General features: G+C 35.8%; 1 pseudogene across 1 annotated transcript; it reads left to right on the top strand.

Moving 5' to 3' along the window:
- The first annotated feature begins 435 nt into the window (after nt 1-435).
- On the top strand, nt 436-997 carry LOC149814908 (small ribosomal subunit protein eS30z/eS30y/eS30x-like; annotated as a pseudogene). The gene is made up of 3 exons (XR_016427978.1): nt 436-568; nt 718-852; nt 951-997. The product of XR_016427978.1 is annotated as a small ribosomal subunit protein eS30z/eS30y/eS30x-like (transcript).
- Nucleotides 998-19,125: the final 18,128 nt, after the last annotated feature.

Below are 19,125 nucleotides of genomic sequence, written 5' to 3'. Positions count from 1 at the left end.
CGGCTCAGATATAGGCATCACTAAACCCAACTTAATCGGACTTAGCCTAAAGAATTGGATTTGGACATGGATGCTAAAAACTAATATTGAATATGAATCCTATAAACCAATTAGATAGTATTCAACACGTATTCAGGTTGGATTATCTGTCAGATGCAAAACTGCAAACAGAATTTGAATCCAATTATTAATCGAATACTCACTACAAGAAATCTGCGTTTAACTGGCGCATCCTAGCAGCAGCGGCAGTGTAAAATATCTTTTCTGGTCCCACCCTACAGTGTGCCAGGAAAAAGTGTTTCTCTAGTGCATCTTCAATTTGCGTAGAAAAACATTATTTTCACTAGCGCAGCATATATCTGCGCCAGTAAACCTCTAAAATTCGAGGGTTTCGGTCACATCTTCTCCTTCCCTTTTTTCGTCTCTCTGCCCTCTCCCTCTTCTCGCCATCTCCTTCCGTGCAACAGCCGGAGACCCTGCAACCCCTCTCTCCCTATCCTGTTTTGCAACATTCGGGGGCCCTACAGGAGCAGCTAGGATTTCGTTTCGCCCTCAACCAAAGCCATGGGTCTTCTTTTCATTATCTTCGATCGCCTCTTCTTCTTGATCCTTCCGTTCTTTTCTCCAACCTCTCTCAAGTTGGGAGTGAGTTGGGAAGAGGAAGAGGGGTTTTGATGTCGTTCCTCATCTGATCAATTGGTGTTGAAAAAAATGCAGGGAAGGTTCATGGATCATTGGCACGAACGGGGAAGGTGAGGGGGCAGACGCCGAAGGTGGCGAAGCAGGACAAGAAGAAAGCCCAAAGGCTGGCTCACAAGTGCATGCCGTACAACAGGCACTTCGTTACTGCCGGTATCACACACGCTTTCTCCGTTTCCCACCGTGCTCTTTTTCTCTTTCAGCGATCCCTAATTTTTTCTTGTTTCTTCTGTTTCTTGATGCCTTGTTAGTGGTCGGATTCGGGAAGAAGAGAGTTCCGAACTCGTAGGAGAAGTAGATCGTTGGTTCTTTCGCCCGTCGCTTGGGTAAATCATGGAGCTAGAATTTCCTCTTTTTTATTTTTCTTTTTTTTCCTTTTTTGGGTTCATTTTGGGGTTTTACTGGACAATTGTGAAATTTGATTCGAGGAAGAACATGTCAAACTGGAAGTCGTACCAAACATGAGAAGGTTATGCATATGGTGAAGTGACTGGGATATATGCACAATACATGTGCGACATAGATCAAGTTAATTTTTGGGACAGGAAAATTTCTGAAGTTTATCCAGTACTGTCGAAAACATGAAACGTGATCAAGTTCTGTAAAGGGATTTTAGGTCTTTTTGATCTACCAATGGCACATTTCATTTCGGTGATCTTTTCTTATCACTATTCTTGAGTAAGATTTTGCAGGGCATTTTCATTTTCTGTGGGCACGACACTTCGTTGCGTTCTCAAGGTTTTGTTGATAAGACTGTGGTGAACATGGTGACATGAGCCAATATGGTTTGCATTTAGGGAGGCCTCTTCATTATCCATCTTAGGCATTTCAGATGACCCAACCATGATTGTACCATGACTTGAGGCAGTAGAAACTGATGCAATTATCTTCCTGAACTAGTTCAAAAACATTTAATGCTTGTTGACTTGCCTCTTTCTTAAGTTGATAGATGCTCTTAGTAAGCATATAATGAAGAGGACTTTTTTTATCTCTCTGGTCAGATCCTAACCTTGAAGGCTGTATGCATTTATAGTGAGGAAAATCTACTTATAACAGAAAAATATATATATATTGTCTATGGAGCTTGGGGCTATATACAGGGCTATATCAATTGTGTTACTATAACTATTAGCCTGGATTAACTTGGACTTTGTGTTAAATGCACTTTCTGTTAGTCTTTAACATAATAAATCTTTTTTTTTGTTGTGGAAATTCTTTGCTACTTGATGTCTCTATGTTTTCCTTCAAATTTAGGCACGAGTTTTTTTCAGTTGCCTTTGTTAGCTGTGGTTTATTTTTATTCTAATAATCTTTAAGCACCAGAAAATATAGTCTTGGTTACTGGTTTGGTGAAATATGGTTGCTAGATGCAGAAAATTGGCATTTATTTGAGATTTCTTTGGTGCTCTTTTGATGGCTTTTACTGGAGTATTTGCAACACAATCTTTTGAAGTAAATTCAGTGGTAGAAGCTTCTAATTGTTTTGCTTAGGTAACAATTGATGGACTTGCATTTCTTTCTGCTGGATGGCAAGCACATGCAACAAATGGAGGATTGTCCTTGGGAATTTTCATTTGGTTGAGTAGTATTTCCTTGGCCAATCCTTTAATTCTCAGTTTTTGTCCCTGTTTTTTTTTCATACAGAACGGAGTGCATTGACATGTGCCATGCTTTATAAAAGGAGCTGCAGAATAATCTGTCTTGTTACTTATCTTTTTTCTTTTCTTTTTCTGTGTGTGTTGGGATTTGCAGAAGGATCCTATCTCTTAGTCATTTTTTGATATACCTAGTTAAATATATAACCCTTACTCCCATAAAAGACATACTTTATGGTGTCATCTGTTTATGAGAAAACATAGTGACTGTTGGTGGTGCTATATATGAATGTTTTGCACATTGCATATTTCTATACATCTCATTTGTTCTTGAATTGAAAATGGCAGGTTGATGTCACATTGCAAGATGGTCGAACATTTGAAGGTCATGTGGTTAATGCAGACTTCCACTCTGATATTGCCACTGTGAAAATAAAATCTAAAGCTCCCCTTCCAGCTGCAAAACTTGGCTCATCTCTCAAGCTTCTTCATGGGAACTGGGTTATAACTTTGGGATGCCCTCTTTCCTTACAGAATACAATAACTGCTAGTATTGTCAGGTAAAATTGCTGCAAAATGGATTTTAAGAAAGTTGATTTTATTTTTTGAGTTTTTTTTTTATTTTAGACTTGGAAGTTGTTCATGTCATGTATGAATCTGCAAAATTGTCTTTCCCCTTCTGTAAGTACAAGTTTGGACTCTTTGTTAGTGGGTGAGAGTAGAGTTATTGCATTTATTGTTTTTTGGACTTTAGTTTACTCACTTGATATCCTTAATGGATTTCCAATGCAAAAAAACCAGGATTTTCCAAGTTTCACGTGTTAAATCTTTCATTTGCATGAACTTTTTTGCTTTTTTTTGCCTAAAAGAAAAAGGTAAAAAGAAGTGTGCTAGCTTTGTAGTTATTGTATAGTTATTTTATTAAAGGTCCAGCCAAAGAGAACGCTTTGTGGAATATGGAACTCTCCAAAGCCCAGGGTTTTATACTCGATATTTGGAAAAACATTGTATCATGTTGGCTCTAATATGATGGATCCTCACTTGCACATTATAAAGAAAGTCCCAAATGGTGGCCTGCCACATATACACCAAAGGCAAACATATTCGAAAATAAGCCTCCATAAATCAACATTATTAAAGATCCTATTTAGCAAACATGTTTGAGCATTAAAAATCAAATGAAAGTTTCGTTTCAAACTATTTCAAAATCTTATATTCTGAAAGAATATTGTTTTTGTTACATTTAAATTTAAATATCCATTCAAATAAATGCAAGTAAATTGCCAATTGAATGGTATATCTATTCTCAACAACTTTTTTTTATCAATGTTACATGTTCCTTTTCTAACAAGGGTAATCAGCTCATTTGGCTTGACATTGGGATTTATCTGTCCAGTGCAAACAAATCAAAAGTTCTAATCAAAGAAATTTGAGTAAAGCCTAATTCAAATCCTAATAAAAAATAGTCCTAATTAAATACAAGAAAAACCCTAATCAAATTAACAATAAAAATTCTTAAGTAAAGAAATTTGATTCGAAACTCTAATAAAGAATCAATGGAAAAAACCTACATCAAATCAAAGAGAAGAAGAAGAGGGAAAAAAAGGGAAGAAAGAAGGGGAGAGACAGAGAGAGAGAGAGACCAGAGTGCCATCATCGCTCTTGCTGCCCGGTCGCTACACAAGGGCGCACAAGGGTGAGAGAGAGAGTGTTGTCAGTGGTGGCCTTGACAGTGACAGCCTTGCCACCAGCCTCTCGCTACACAGGAGAGAGACCCTTGACCCAAGGCTTTTTTTTTAATCAGTCCCCCCCCCCCTGGTGAATCACCTTTTCATGGACACGACAGGCAGCCTTGCACTAATAAATCTGAAAACATGCTAACTGTGCAGCTCATGCGAAAAAGGAAAACCTCAAGATGAATTTTGTTCCCTTTTTTTATGTTCTCCATAGAATGTTGTACTTGAAAGTCAATGCAAGAATCCTTGGATCAATAGAAACTTGACAAACTAAATTGATCACCATTACTATAAATTGCTAATTTTACTCCTTCATGGTTGGTCTATGTACTCAACCCATCATGATTTGCATATGAGTGTATCAAAGTGGACATTGTTGGTTGGTGGGCCCAGCTTCAAGTGTACTCAAATGCCACTTGTTGAGCAGCGGGGCCTACACAAAGCATGCTCTCATACCAGTTATCGTGATACTGGGGCTTAACATTGATAACTAGAAGACTCCATACAAAGGAATTTTAGCACGGCTTTCTTGTTCTCAAACTAATTTTGAATTGGATATAAGTGTTGGATGTAAGAAGAAATGAGGAGTTAATTCAAAGGAGAAAACAATTTGGAGACTACTCCTTTATAGAGTACTTTTGGACTTTGATGATGTGGAATAGTCCCATATTGAAGAATCTCAAAAAGGTTGTGGGGTTTATAACTTACATGGAGATTCTATCACTTGTTCCAAAGAACAAGGGGATGGGATGGCTACCACACACACACATGTCTGCCCGTCGTGTCGGACCGGGCCAAGCTCGATTCGGGTTCGGGTTTGGGTAATTGGCCCTTTAGGGCCATATCCATTATTGAAGTCCAATGATCTTTTTGCCGCCACATTTAGTGTTTTTATTTGGATTAAATAATGGAGAAAATGAAATGGTTAACAGATTGTTTTGTTGATGGGTCATGTTACTTCGTAAATGGTAACGGGTTTCTTCCACATTTTAGTACTTGTTCAGGGGTTATAAAACGTGGTTAGAGGGCTGCAGTTACAAAAAGATATACGCAAGTGACTCTCGTTTTTGTTTTCTCTCTCCCTGCTCTCTTTTGCTTCTCTGTGGGTGTTTCCTGGAAAGGGGGTTTTGCATCAGTCGTTCACTGAGGTTGTCTTCGAATGGTGATCTACCATCGGAGTGCACCAATCCAGATCGTCGAGGCTATTGTATCTTGGGGGAAGGACGCTAGACCCTTTTTGCACTGTATGTGGGGGTGAATCTTCTCTAAGGGGAGTATTTTTATATGCCTTAGCCTATTGCAGAATATTAACATGTTTTTCTTGTTGTTATTATTTTGTCATTTGCGTTTGTTTGATTTGATATTTCCGTCTGAATTTTGGTTTCAACCGGAATATAACATGCTTGAACCCTGTTACGGTTTGAATCAATGGTTTAATGTGCATATCATGTTGTATTATAATCTGATTTATATCATGATTCTAACAGTCTTAGAGAAGATTCTAAGCATGTCGATTTCATCCGATTTTATACCGAAAGTAGACATGTTTGGTATGCCTGAAAAATTTGTTGGTCAGAATTTCAAGCGTTGGCAACAACGTATGAAAATCTGGTTCATGACTATAGGTTTGTTATCTGTTCTAGAGTTTGAATGCTCTTCGGTTTCTGAGACTGGTCTTGATCTCACCGTTGTTACTGCGGCTGTAGAGTGGAAAGAGAATGATGGTATATGTCATGGTTGCATTTTGTTGGCTCTGTCCAACACTTTGTTCGATGTATACAGTTCATCTTCTACCACTGCTAAAGTCTTATGGGATCAACTTGACAAAAAAGTACAACACCGAAGACCAAGGTCTTGAGAAGTACTCAGTTGCCAAGTTTCTGTATCAGATGGTTGAGGGCAAGTCAGTCACATGAGTTTTTGCTATTGCTTCATAGTTTGGCTAAGGCTGATATGAACCTTCCTGAAAAGTTTCAAGTGATGACCATCGTTGAAAATTTTCCTAAGTCTTGGGTAGACTTTGGCATGTCTCTCAAGCACTGTAGAGAAAAGATCTCCCTGGATAATCTTATGGTAGCCATAGCCATTGAGGAAGAGCATAGGAGTCAGAAATAAGTTGTGATGCCAACTTAATAGCCTAAAGTGAACATGATGACCGGATCATTTAAAGGCAAGGGACAAAAAGTTAAACATGCAATAAAAAAATAATTTAAACCTAAAGCCAAAATCCAGAAAAAAGACAAAGAACAAACCATGTTGGAACTGTGGACAAGTTGGACGCTGGGCCAAGGAATGTCCTTCCAAGAAGGCCAAGGCTCATGGGACCACAGATGGTACTCCTCAAGTCAATATAGTGACTGAGGTCTTTGGGACCAGTGTTGGGTATGTTTCTGTTAACCCGCAAATCTATCATGTTTATGTGTCAACTGAGTAGTTGGTTGACACTGGGGTTAATATGCATGTTTGTGCTGATAAGTCTATCTTTGTGTCCTACCAGGCTGCTGCAGGCAGATCCGTGACTATGGGCAACTCCACAACTGCAAAGGTGTTGGGGATTGGATGCGTGGACCTGAAGTTTCCTTCAGGATGAGTTGTATCACTACACAGAGTGCACCATGTGCCTGTAGTTAGAAGGAATATTTTAAGTGGTTCATGTCTAGTTAGAGAGGATTATGAGTTTAACTTTAAATGTAATAAAGTTATTATTTTACATTTTGAAATATTTATTGGCAAGGGGTATTTAGATGATGGTTTGTTTAAACTTCATGTTGAACATGTTTGCAGTAATGAATTAGAGAATGATATTTCTTTTGATTCATTGTCTAATGTTGCTTACAATATAGAATCATCTAATTTGTGACATAATAGATTGAGTCATGTGAATTTCAATTCTGTAAAATGCATAATGAACTTAAAAATGATTCCTGAACATTCTATAGATAAAACTAAAAAATGTGAAATTTGTGTGCAAGCAAAACAATATAGAAAATCATTCTATACGATTGTTAGAGATTCTAAAACATTAGATTTGGTGCACATAGATATTTGTGAGTTTAATGAAGTGTTAACTAGAAATCATAAAAAGTATTTTATCACTTTTATAGATGATGGCACTAAATATTATGTGTATCTGTTAAAATCAAAAGATAAAGCTTTTGATAAGTTTCTTATTTTTAAGAATGAAGCAGAAATACAAACTGGTAGAAAACTTAAAAGATTAAGGTCTGATAGAGGAGAAAAATATATGTCTAACAAACTTGATGAATATTGCAAATATGTTGGTATAGTTCATGAGTTTACTGCTTCATATTCTCCTCAATCTAATGAGATTGCGGAAAGAAATAATAGAACCCTAATTCACATGATAAATGCTCTACTTGAAAGTTCTGAATTACCTACATATATGTGGGAGGATGCTCTGAATACGGCTTGTCATATTCTGAATAGAGTTCTCCATAAGCATAAGGATAGTAGCCCATTTGAATTCTAGAGAAATAGAAAATCTAGCTTAAAATACCTCAAAGTGTGGGGGTGCCTTGCAAAGGTACTTGTCCTAGAGCACAACAGGAAGAAGTTGGGTCCTAAAATCGTAGATGATGTCTTTTTGGGTTATGTAGAGAACCGCTATGCCTATAAGTTCTTAGTAATTAAGTCTGAGATATCTAGCATAGATGTAAACTCTATTGTTGAACTTCGAGAAGCTACGTTCTTTGAGGATGTATTTTTTATGAAAGTTAGTATACCTCGGAATCTTTCTTCTTCAAATATACCTTCAGCTTCTGGTTCCATTCCCGAACATGTGGAAATGATGACAGATGTGGGAGTTGAGTCATCTTGTTCTCACTCTAGACCATATGAGTCCAAGGAAATGGTTGAACCAAGAAGAAGCAAGAGACCACAGATTACCAAGGATTTGAAAAGTGATTATATCACTTACCTGATCGAGGATGATCCTCCCACTTTCTGAGATACAATGGCTTCACCTAAAGCAAGGCATTGGAAAGAAGCCATAAAGAGTGAAATGGACTTCATTGTCTCTAATGGCACTTAAGAACTGGTTGACCTCCCTCGTGGTAGTTTCACTATTGGATGCAAATGAATCTTTAAAATGAAATTAAAACCAGATGGATCCATTGATAAGTACAAGGCTAGACTGGTTGCCAAGGGGTTTAAACAAACGAAAGGAATAGATTATTTTGATACCTATTCTTCGGTTACACGGATGACCACAATTAGGATGCTTACTGCACCGGCCTCCATTTATGATCTTTCAGTCTATCAAATGAATGTGAAAAATGTCTTTTTGCATGGCGATCTTGAAGAAGAGATCTATATAGATCAACTTGAGGGTTTTGTGGCTCTTGGTAATGAAAATAAAGTTTGTAGACTTGTTAAGTCATTATATGGACTAAAACAAACACCTAAACAATGGCATGAGAAATTTGATAAAGTTATTTTATCATTTGGCTTTGTTGTCAATGAATCTAATAAATATGTTTATTACAAAGTTAAAAGTGATACATGTATCATTTTATGCCAGTATGTAGATGATATTCTATTGTTTGGTTCCAATATGGGAATCGTGAATGAGACGAAGTCGTTTCTTAGTAGTAAATTTGATATGAAGGATATGAGAATTGCAAATGTGATCTTAAGCTTAAAGTTGACTCGTTCAGCTGATGGAGTAGCTATTTTTCAATCTCACTTTGTTGAGAAAATACTTGAGAAATTTGGCTATGACAGAGGAAGATCTGTAGCAACTCCATATGACCCTTCTACTCTTCTTTATAAGAATATGACTGTTGTTTCTATGTCTCAATTAAGGTATTCCCAGATTATTGGAAGTTTGATGTATCTTGAAAATTGTATGAGACTAGATATTTTATTCTCTGTGACAAAATTAAGTAGATATACAAGTTGTCCAAATCGCACTCATTGGAAGGCATTGGACAAGGTACTTAGGTACCTGAAAGGAACTATTTCTTTGAGTTTACATTATAAGAGATTCTCTGTCGTTCTTGAGGGATATAGTGATGCTAGCTGGATAGCCATGAACTCTGGGAGTTATGGCGTAACAGGGTATATATTTACCTTGGGTGGTGGCGCAGTTTCCTTGAAGATCAGTAAAGCAGGCCATCTTGTCACAATCTATTTTTGAGGCTGAGCTTTGTGCTTTAGATATCACAGGAATGGAAGTTGAATGATTAAAGGGACTTCTAGAGAAACTTCCTTTAATGAGCAAACCAATTCCTGCAATATCTGTGCATTGTGACAATATGGTCACAATTGCAAAGATCAAAAGCACAAAATATAATAAAAAAATAAAGAAAACACATTCAAGTCAGAATAAAATTTGTAAGGGAACTGGTGTCTCAGTTAGTGGTTGTTGTGGATTATGTTGAATCCAAAGAGAACACAACTGATTCATTAACGAAAGGACTAGATAAGTCATCAGTCCTGAAATCCAGAGAAGGGATGGAACGGAAACCCATCAATAGTTCATCTACAGTGTCAACCCAACCTATCTGAGTGGAGATCCCACAAAGTAGGTTCAATGCGGTAATAACAAGTTGTAGGGTGAACTGTATAGCACTTTTTTAATGTGATACTATGTATCTATGTTTTTTCCCTTGATTACTTTGGAAAGATGTTGTAGCTGCAAGTAAAGAAAGAGTGAAAACTCTGAATGGGTTCAAAGCCTTCTAGGCGAGATGTTGACAGTGCATCTTTGGAGAAGCTCACCTATGTGAGTGTGATTGTGTGGCCGCAGTTTAAAGAATTGGGTTATTCATGAACTCACTCATGAAACAGGATTCGGGCGCATGGATATTAACGCGTTGCCCCTAAAGATTACAACAAGAACCTTTATCATGTTGTTGCTAATGGATACTCTTACACCAAAGGTTCAAGTTCAAGACTTTAGTTCATTCCGTTCTTGTGGGGATAAAGTTAGCCAACTAAGGTAGTGGTTCAAACCGGAAGGTACCATTACTGAAAGCATGATATGTCCTGTTGTTCTGTTGCAGATTACTCCATCTTGTATCTTTGTTTCCTCTTGTTTCCATTCTTTGAATTTGTGGGAGAATGTTAGATATAAAAAGAGATGAGAAGTTAATTCAAAGGAGAAAACAATTTGGAGACCACTTCTTTATGGAATACTTTTGGACTTTGATGATGTGGAATAGTCCCATATTAAAGAATCTCAAAAAGGTTGTGGGGTTTATGACCTACATGGAGATTCTATGACTTGTTCCAAAGAACAATGGGATGGGATGGCTACCACACACACACACGCTGCATCATGCTGAGTGGAGTCGGGTCGGGCTTGGGATTGAGATTGAGATCGAGATCAAGATCGGGTTTGGGTTTGGGTTTGGGTTTGGGTTTGGGTTTGGGTTTGGGTTTGGGTAATTGGCCTTTTAGGGCCATATCCATTATCAAAGTCCAATGATCTTTTTGTCCCATATTTATTGTTTTTATTTAGATTAAATAATGGAAAAAGAGAAATGGTTAATGGATTGTTCCATTGATGGGTCACGTTACTTCGCAAATGGTAACGGGTCTCTTCCATATTTTAGTACCCGTTCAAGGGTTATAAAGCGTGGTTAGAGGGTTGCGGTTACAGAAGGATATACGCAAGTGACTCTCATTTTTGTTTTCTCTCTCCCTGCTCTCTTTTACTTCTCTGTGGATATTTTCCGGAAAGGGGGTTATGCATCAGTCGTTCGCTGAGGTTGTCTTCGAAGGGTGATCTACCATCAGAGTGCACCGATCCAGATCACCGAGGCTATTGTATCCTTGGGGAAGGATGCCAGACCCTTTTTGCACCGTATGTGGGGGCAAATCTTCTCAAAAGGGAGTATTTTTATATGGCTTAGCCTATTATAGAATATTAACATGTTTTCCTTGTTATTATTTTGTTCTTTACATCTGTTTGATTTGATGTTTTCGTCTGGATTTTGGTTTCAACCGGAATATGATATGCTTGAACCCTGTTACGGTTTGAATCAATGGTTTAATGTGCATATCATGTTGTATTATAATCTAATTTATATCATGATTCTGCTCATGATTCTAACAATAAGAACGGTCCAATACCCTAAATATCATACAAAAATGTTCAATATATACTTCCAACAAGCATAACTGAACCTATACTCAAAGAAATCTGTGAACAATTCATTCCTGAATCAATCAAGTTGCAATACAGGAGGGCATACATATTTATTGGTATATATAAGGTATCTGTATTACATTGGGTTATATCAATCATTAATGTGGCATGGTGTATCACCATAAGACAAATACTTATTTAAAGAATTGAAAAAAAAATGGGAAATTGGTATTCTAGGGTACAATGCAATTTCCCAACTTATCTTACTTTTCGAGATAAGGGACCCAAGATAATATCCCAAAATTCCAATATACATCACTTATTCTATGACCAATACACAATAGATGACATACTCATGAACAAGAATGAAATTCTAATGCCTGATAGTTACCGGATCAAATCACTAAGGGCATGTTTGGAAGCAACAAAAAATCTCATAAGAAAAAAAAACTGACTGAAAAGTTTTGATATGATAAACTTTTACTTGTTTGTGTAGCATGAGAAAAATAAAATTAAAAAAATGAGAAAAATGAGAGAGAGAGAGCAAAGAGAGGTGGAAGAGAAGAAGACCCTGGTGTCGGTGAGTATGTCTTGTTCTACATTGAAAGAGCACGGAGTAGGGGTGAAACGGATTGGGTATGGATCTTCTGGTTAGGGTTGATCCACATCCGTCACATTACTTTTGGGAATGTAAGACGTAGTGGAGAAAAGGAGTTAATCCATGTATGAAGAAAAAAGTTGGGGCCTTATTTCTTTATCTAGAAGCCGTTTGCTCATGTACAACGAAACTTGATCAACTTTTTTTTCTTATTTGTATTATTGTATACCTTTGTTAGCTTCCTTCATTAGGCAATATTTTAATCATTTCACACAAAATTCCCTTCCATATATTTTTTTTAGTTTTATCTTTTTCAATATAGGTTGGTTTTTTTGTGAAGAAAACCTCCCAAAAAAACATAATCAAACCTTGACTTCTTTTCTGACAAACGTGACACCTTAATCCAAACTAAAAATTTTGTTGACATGACACCCACAAGATATCTTACATTTTTTGAAATCCTTATAAAGCAAAACCAATTTGCAAAACATGCACACAATCAGTATAAATCACCATCTCGACAAACTTGATACAAATTGAAATGCTGATTTTTCTCGCAAATTCAACCTTGTAGATGTGTTCGGAATGGTCCATTTGCTATGAATCAACACATTGATAGTGTTTTAGTAATGAGAAAATACAATTTTTTGAGCCTTGAAATTTATAAAATGTTGGGCTTGAGTGTTTTGATCACAGGTTAGTTTAGCCTTAAAAGTTTTGTCCATGTGAAAGTGTTGTCAAGCATTAACTTTCACATGTTTGCTTTTAGAGTTTTGTCCTTGTTAATTTATAGGTAATAGTGGCAATATAAATATCATGTCGTTATTACTCTACTAAGGTCATGAATTTCGTCGTTATTGCTTCATCAAATGAGTTAGACTGGGTTTGAATGTCTTGCCCCGTCACATATCTCACTATTAAAGACATCTATAACATTGACATCTGGATGTCACTATTAAATATATATTTATAATGATGAGATTATCTGGCCATTAAACATTACCATTAAAACACTTTGACGACTATTTAATAGTCTAAAGATCTCATTGTTATAGGGTTTTACTCTATAATGACAAGAGTTATATCGTCATTAAAGACATGTATAACGATGAGATTCTCTACCGTTAAAAATTAATATTAAAACACTTTAACGAAAATATTTAACGGTCATAAAATCTCGTTGTTATAGATCAATAACAGCAAGATCTGGATCACGTCGTTATAGAGTTTTACTTTATAACGGTCACAGTTATGTCATTGTTATAGAGTCATTTAAAAAAGGCTTGATGAACCTTTTTTATCTCTCTCTCTCTCTTCATTCTCGTCGAACCTTCGCCGGACTGCCTGCTACCACCTCCAATCCCCCTCCCTCCTCCCTGCTCGAGTGACACCACTGATCTAGTTTACAACAAAGGGCAAGGTGTCACTTACTTTACTTGCTTCTCTCTACCCTTTGGCCATACTAGAGCTTGATCATGAACCTTTTAAATTGGAGTTCTTTCCTTGTGAGAGTTCATGTTCGATCCTTCTCCTTTGTTGCAACTTCTTTTATAGACGTCTTTTTTTTATTGTATTTAGGTTTGTGGAGTTGACAAATTAGGGTTATAGATTATTCGATTGTTTTTAGGGTTATGGAGTTGACGGATTAGGGTTGTGGCTAGGAAATTATTCGAGAAAGGGGTTACCTGACCCAATCAGTTTGCTCGCCCCCCTTCTCTCTCTTCTTCTTGTTAACCTTGTAATTTAGGGTTCGATTAGTTAGCGAGACTTTTGGGACAGTAAGGGCATTATCACCAAGATTATGGTTGCAAGTGATGGCATTGCTTGTGGTGGCAGTGGCAGCAGCAGTGGTGTAGATGGTGATGGTTTGTGTTCAAGTTCAATGCCAAATTGGTTATCACAAGCTCCATCACACATGCTTCATGATGGAGCTCGCTCAGTTAGCACTGCCGGCAGTTCCACAACCAAAGTTGCTAAGGGGGAGCTACCATCCCTTTCTTTCGACTTGTAGTCGTCACCCATATGATCAATCTCACTTCTATATCATCAATATGGATATCAATGTCATTGTTACTATCCAAGGTATGAAGCTAGGATTCCTCTTAATTACGAGTTAGGGGATGGAATCTATTGATTCATCTCCTTGAGGTCTTCTCATGCTTCCAAAAAAGAAAATGGAAAAACCATATATTATTTTTTTTTTCTGTTTGGTTTCTTCTTCTAGATCTATGACATCATCATTGACTATAAATGAGTAGCACCATGTGAAGAATTGATAAGTCATTAGAGTGCAAAGATTGTTGTTAATCATGTAGTGGGTTTTGGATGAAAGTGAAGGGAAAGTGTATCACAACATGCTTGGGTTTTGTGAGTTAATGCTATTGGATTTGTATGTCAAACTGTTCATTGCCTCTTCTGTCATACATGTGATACTTTCTCCACTCTGTCAAGTGTAAATTTTTACATATCTGTGAACGGGTTAAATGCTGAAAGTTGCTCAACTGCTGGACAGTTGTTTGTGGATTAACCTTTACTTATTGATGGTTCCTGGTGATATAAGATTTCACTAGGAAGAGGAGTCATGGTATTTTTCATTTTTTGTGTTTACTGATGATAGGCTCTCTCTACACCTTTTTTTCTCTCTAAAATCAATTGCACAAGCTTGCATTGATTTCTATAGTATGCCTTTAGAAGGACTAAAACAAAAACAAGTTTGGAGTTGAATCTATGCTCTGCAAGATAACTCTTTCATCCCAAGTGGTTGGTGTATATTGATGATGCATGAAATGCATATCATTTTCATACATTATTTATGTATTTTGAAGGGTAAAAATGATGTATTTGTGTATTTAGGTGCAAAGAAGTCATAGTTTAAATTGCACTCGAATCTGAGTTAAAATGAAGGAATTGAAGCATTTTCAAGGCAATTGGAGCAAACTGCAAGGTAAATTGGATCCAGATTTGACCCAAAGGTGAAATATTGAATCATGGACTCGATTCAAACCCAAAATATCCATAAACCTGCGTGATCCAAGGTGCACTGCATGAACTTTTTCTAAAAAACCCTTCTTTATCAAGCACTTAGGTAGTTAGTTGTAAATAGTAAATAGTTTTAGCATTTAGTTAGAATTAATTTTGCTTTTAGGTAGCTTTTAGAATTATGAATAATTTTTAATGGTTTAAATAGATTAGAAATCCTAGGGTTGACGTTTTTGGCATTGAAAAAATTGCCCACCCCTACTCTACTTCTATCTCCCCCTTGAATTTTTTTCTCCCTTCCACCCTTTTTAGTTTTTCTTATCTTCTTATTTCCCTTCTCCCTCTTCCTTTTCTTTCCTTCATTTTGTTTGTTTTCTATCTTGTGTGTGCTGCAATTTGTTTTGCAGGTGTTGTAGATTTTTTTGGAGAGCTTCCAACTCGGATTCGACGTGTGTCTACCAACATCGAGGATCTGGCTGTGTTCTCTCTTCAATCGGGCCTCCTTCTTTGCTTTCAACACCAACCTTCCCCTCCGCAATTCGGCTCCCGAAAGATTGCAGCACCTTGGAGGTAAGTTACAAACCTCCCAAGACGTGAAGGGCATGTTTTCAACCTTCAAGAACCAGTCGTGTTCTCCCCCAACTCATCGGACAAGCCGAGAGGTAAGTCTTCGCACCCTTTTTCTTCTAGTTAGCATCGAGTCAAGAGTCATGTCTTGGTGTGGTTATGGGTCAGTCTTTTGGTTGTTTTGTCAGTCTAAAATCTATTTTTTTTACTGTTTTAAATCATTATTGAATCGTATTCTTGCCTGAACAAGAATCAATTTCAATTTTTTTAGAACAGTTGATTGGATCAAACATACCGATTTCAAGTGTTTCAAAATGCAGTCGGCTAAATCATGTACATAGATTTTTTATTTTTATTTTTATTTTATTTTGTTTTTAGATTAATCAAAGTAGGATTTTGTATAATTTTTTTTTGGTCTGGTCGTGATCTAACTGCAGCTAGATCCGACTATTAACCATCGATCTTGTAGTAATCGATTAGACTTAGATTAGATTAGGGTTAGTCATTAGGTTAGTGGTAAATCAATAGGTATTAACATTAATTCTATTAATTATCATTCTGATTTTTAACAACATATTAACAATAGCTTAATTAGGTTTTAGTGTGTATTGTTAAGTATTCAAATTAATTCAAAGTAATTAGAGATTGTAGTATAGCATATTAGAAATTTTAGATTAATCGAGTAGTATAACTTTCTTTATTATTGTGTCATTAAATTTTATGTAATCTAATTAGGTTAGCATATCAAGTCATTAAATAGTATATTAGGTTAGCACCATTTTTTTGGTAAGAGTTGAATAGTAATTAGGGTTTGTCTTTCCTAGAAATCAGCTAGTGTATTTTAGGTAAGTTGTATTTTCTTAAGTTTTAGTTTAATTTTCATTTTAATTTTTAGGTTAGATTCTTATTTTGAATTAATTAGCATAATTTTCATATTTTACTTGATTTGTTTTAATTAAGGTTTAGTGATTAGGATTTATTCAAAATCGTGTAGTGTGTCCATTTAGGCAAGTTGAGTCATTTCTTTCTTGAAGTTTTAATTGCTTTCTTATTTTGAATGCTTAGGTTAATTTCTAGATTTTATTTCTTTGTATGTAATTAGAGAAAGTTTTATTTTGGTAACTCATTTAGGAGGTCTTTAGCATAGGTAAACGTTTTCAACCTTGCCTTTCTTGTTCCTTGGCTTAATTTTAGTAATTTATTTAATTGCTTCTTTTAATTATTAGTTCAAATTAATCTTTTATTTTTAGTAAGTGGAATTAGCCATAGTGGGATCCACAAAGGGGCATGAGCAATCCAATCTCAATCCAATCCATGATCGCCCCTTGTGCCCTACTTAGTTGTAGTCAACTTTATTTAGCTTTACATTGCTTAAGCAAGTTAACTTAGTTTTAAATTTAAATTTAAATTCAAGTTAAGTTAGGTAGTTATTCTATGTTAAGTTAATTCATGGTTCAGTGAATGTTAGTTAGTCAATGCTCACTTAATTAATTAAGTTGAGTTAGTGCATAGTCTTCCTTGTATTTGCTTAAGTTAATTTCGTTCATGTAGTGAGGTAGTCCTTAGCATAATTGAGTGCCTAGTTGATTTTTATAAATTGCATACTTAGATAATTCATTTAATTCTCTGTTTTAGATTAGGCTTGAATTCATTTCCTATTTTGTTTAGCAGTAATTAAGTCTTGATTAATTAGATCTTTTGTTTTTATATTTTTAGTTAATTAATTAGTCAAGCAAAGCCAAAATAGAATTTTTGCAGAGTTCGAATTGTTAGTCAACTTTAGTTTGTTATTTCATGTATATTTTCAACAAGTTTTGACCTAAAATTTTTACACTGATTTCATCAGCAAAATTTCATAATTTTTTATGTTGATTTGGTCAGGTAATTAATCTAGTTTTGAAAACTGGTTCTGCAGAAATTACTATTTTGCTTCATTGTTGTCAAGGAGCATTTTTGTAAATTAAAAATTCATTTTTTTTATTTCGGAATAATTTTTAAACTCTGCAAATTGGGTCTGATTCCTGAGTCTTTCTAGAACATCTTTGTAAAAATTCATGGCCGTCCGACCCCATTTACATTTTCAAAATCTCGATCTTCCAGAATCTATCCTGAAATGTCCTATTTGACTAGGAGTTAGGGTAGTTTAGTAAAAAATTTTAGAATTAGGTTTTAATTTTCAATTTTGCTATTTTCTTGATTATTGGTAGTTAGAATAGGTTTTGTTATTTTATCGAAAGTTAGTAAACCAGTTTAGAATAATTTAGTTAATTACTTGATTGTTTGATTTAATAGCTTTTATAGTGTAATTGTATTTTCATCAGTGTTAGAATTAGTTTAATTGCATTTTTACTGTTTTAGTTAGTTAGATAATTAGTTGCTAGTTATGTTATTAAATTGTTTTTTATTTGATTTAATTGTTGCTTTAGTGTTTATATAATTTATGTGCTAAATTGGTTATTTGAGTCTACATAGTTTTGGTTGTTTTGCAGGATTAAATCCATAAGGAGGAGGGCGGGTAGTGAAGGTTGATTTTATGGCTTCTTCAACTGACATCGGAGTCCCTGAGTTTATATTAGGATTTATTTATTTGTTATTTATGAACCTGTAGTCATTGTAATTCTTTTATTTTTGAAATATTAATAAAGTAAATAATTCAAGTGAATTATACATTGCCTTATTCCGTTCCCTGAGTTCGACCTAGTCTTACCACTAGTGTAAACTGGCTTATTTTTATTATTTGGTGTACAGTTTACACGAGAGTTTTATTGAAAATTTATTTTAAAAAAATGTTTTTACAAAAGATACACCAAAATTTTGGCGCCGTTACCGGGGAACGGTGCAAGGCAAATAGTTCACTTGCTTACTTGCTTTATTAATATCTGAGTAGTTAGTTTAACCTAGTTAGATAGATTCAGGATTAACATAATAAGTACCCATAGGTTCACTTTTGTTTATTAGTGTAGTTTGATTATTCATTTTTTTTATTATTAGATTAGGTTCATTGCACACCTGGTCTTGGTACCAGTGTATGCAAGGGAAAAGGACTTTAGTTAACCCGTTGCATCCCTTCATCGACGATCCTGAGAGAATTATTCATTCTCCTGGAGGTCCAAGAGAAATGGATGAATTAGAGCCTATTGCTCCTACGTGTCTTTTAAGAGAGTACTTCCTACCTAGGGGGTACACCCAGGTGTCCTGCATCAGGAGACCCAATGTAGGGGTGCCATATTAAGAGATTAAGGTCAGCGTGATATAAATGCTTTCATCATTTTATGGCCTTAGTCACGAAGATCCCTATAGGCATTTAGACGAGTTCCTTGAAATTTGTTCTACAATAAAGATCCAGACTTTTGGGGATGATGCATTGAAGTTGACCCTCTTTTCATTTTCATTGAAGGATAAGGCCAAATATTGGTTGAAATCATTAGGCACCATTGAAATAGGGTCATGGGATCAGTTACAGAAGGAGTTTATGAAGAAATATTTTCTCAAATGTAGGACCAATCAATTTAGGTGAGTCATCACTAGTTTTTCTAAACTAGATGATAAGCAATTTTATAAGACCTGAGAAAGAATGAAGGATCTTCTTAGGAAATGACCCCATCATCAGGTACCAAAATAACAACTAGTGCAGAGTTTTTACGATGGATTGTTTGATAGAAATCGTCAGATGATCTATTCTTCGTGTGGGGAGACATACATGTTGAAGAGTGAGGATGAGGCATGGAGATTGTTTGATACTCTGGCAGAAATTTGCTTACATCATGCCTCTACCTCTCATGCTGAGAGAGTTACACCCAGCGGAATAAAGCGGGGTGGTGTTTTAGAGATTTGTCT

Source organism: Nuphar pumila, chromosome 15 (genome assembly GCF_984573655.1).
Source record: "Nuphar pumila chromosome 15, dmNupPumi1.hap1.1, whole genome shotgun sequence".
Lineage (NCBI taxonomy): Eukaryota > Viridiplantae > Streptophyta > Magnoliopsida > Nymphaeales > Nymphaeaceae > Nuphar > Nuphar pumila.
Note: the sequence above shows the minus strand (reverse complement) of the source record. Positions and strands in the feature narration are given on the sequence as shown.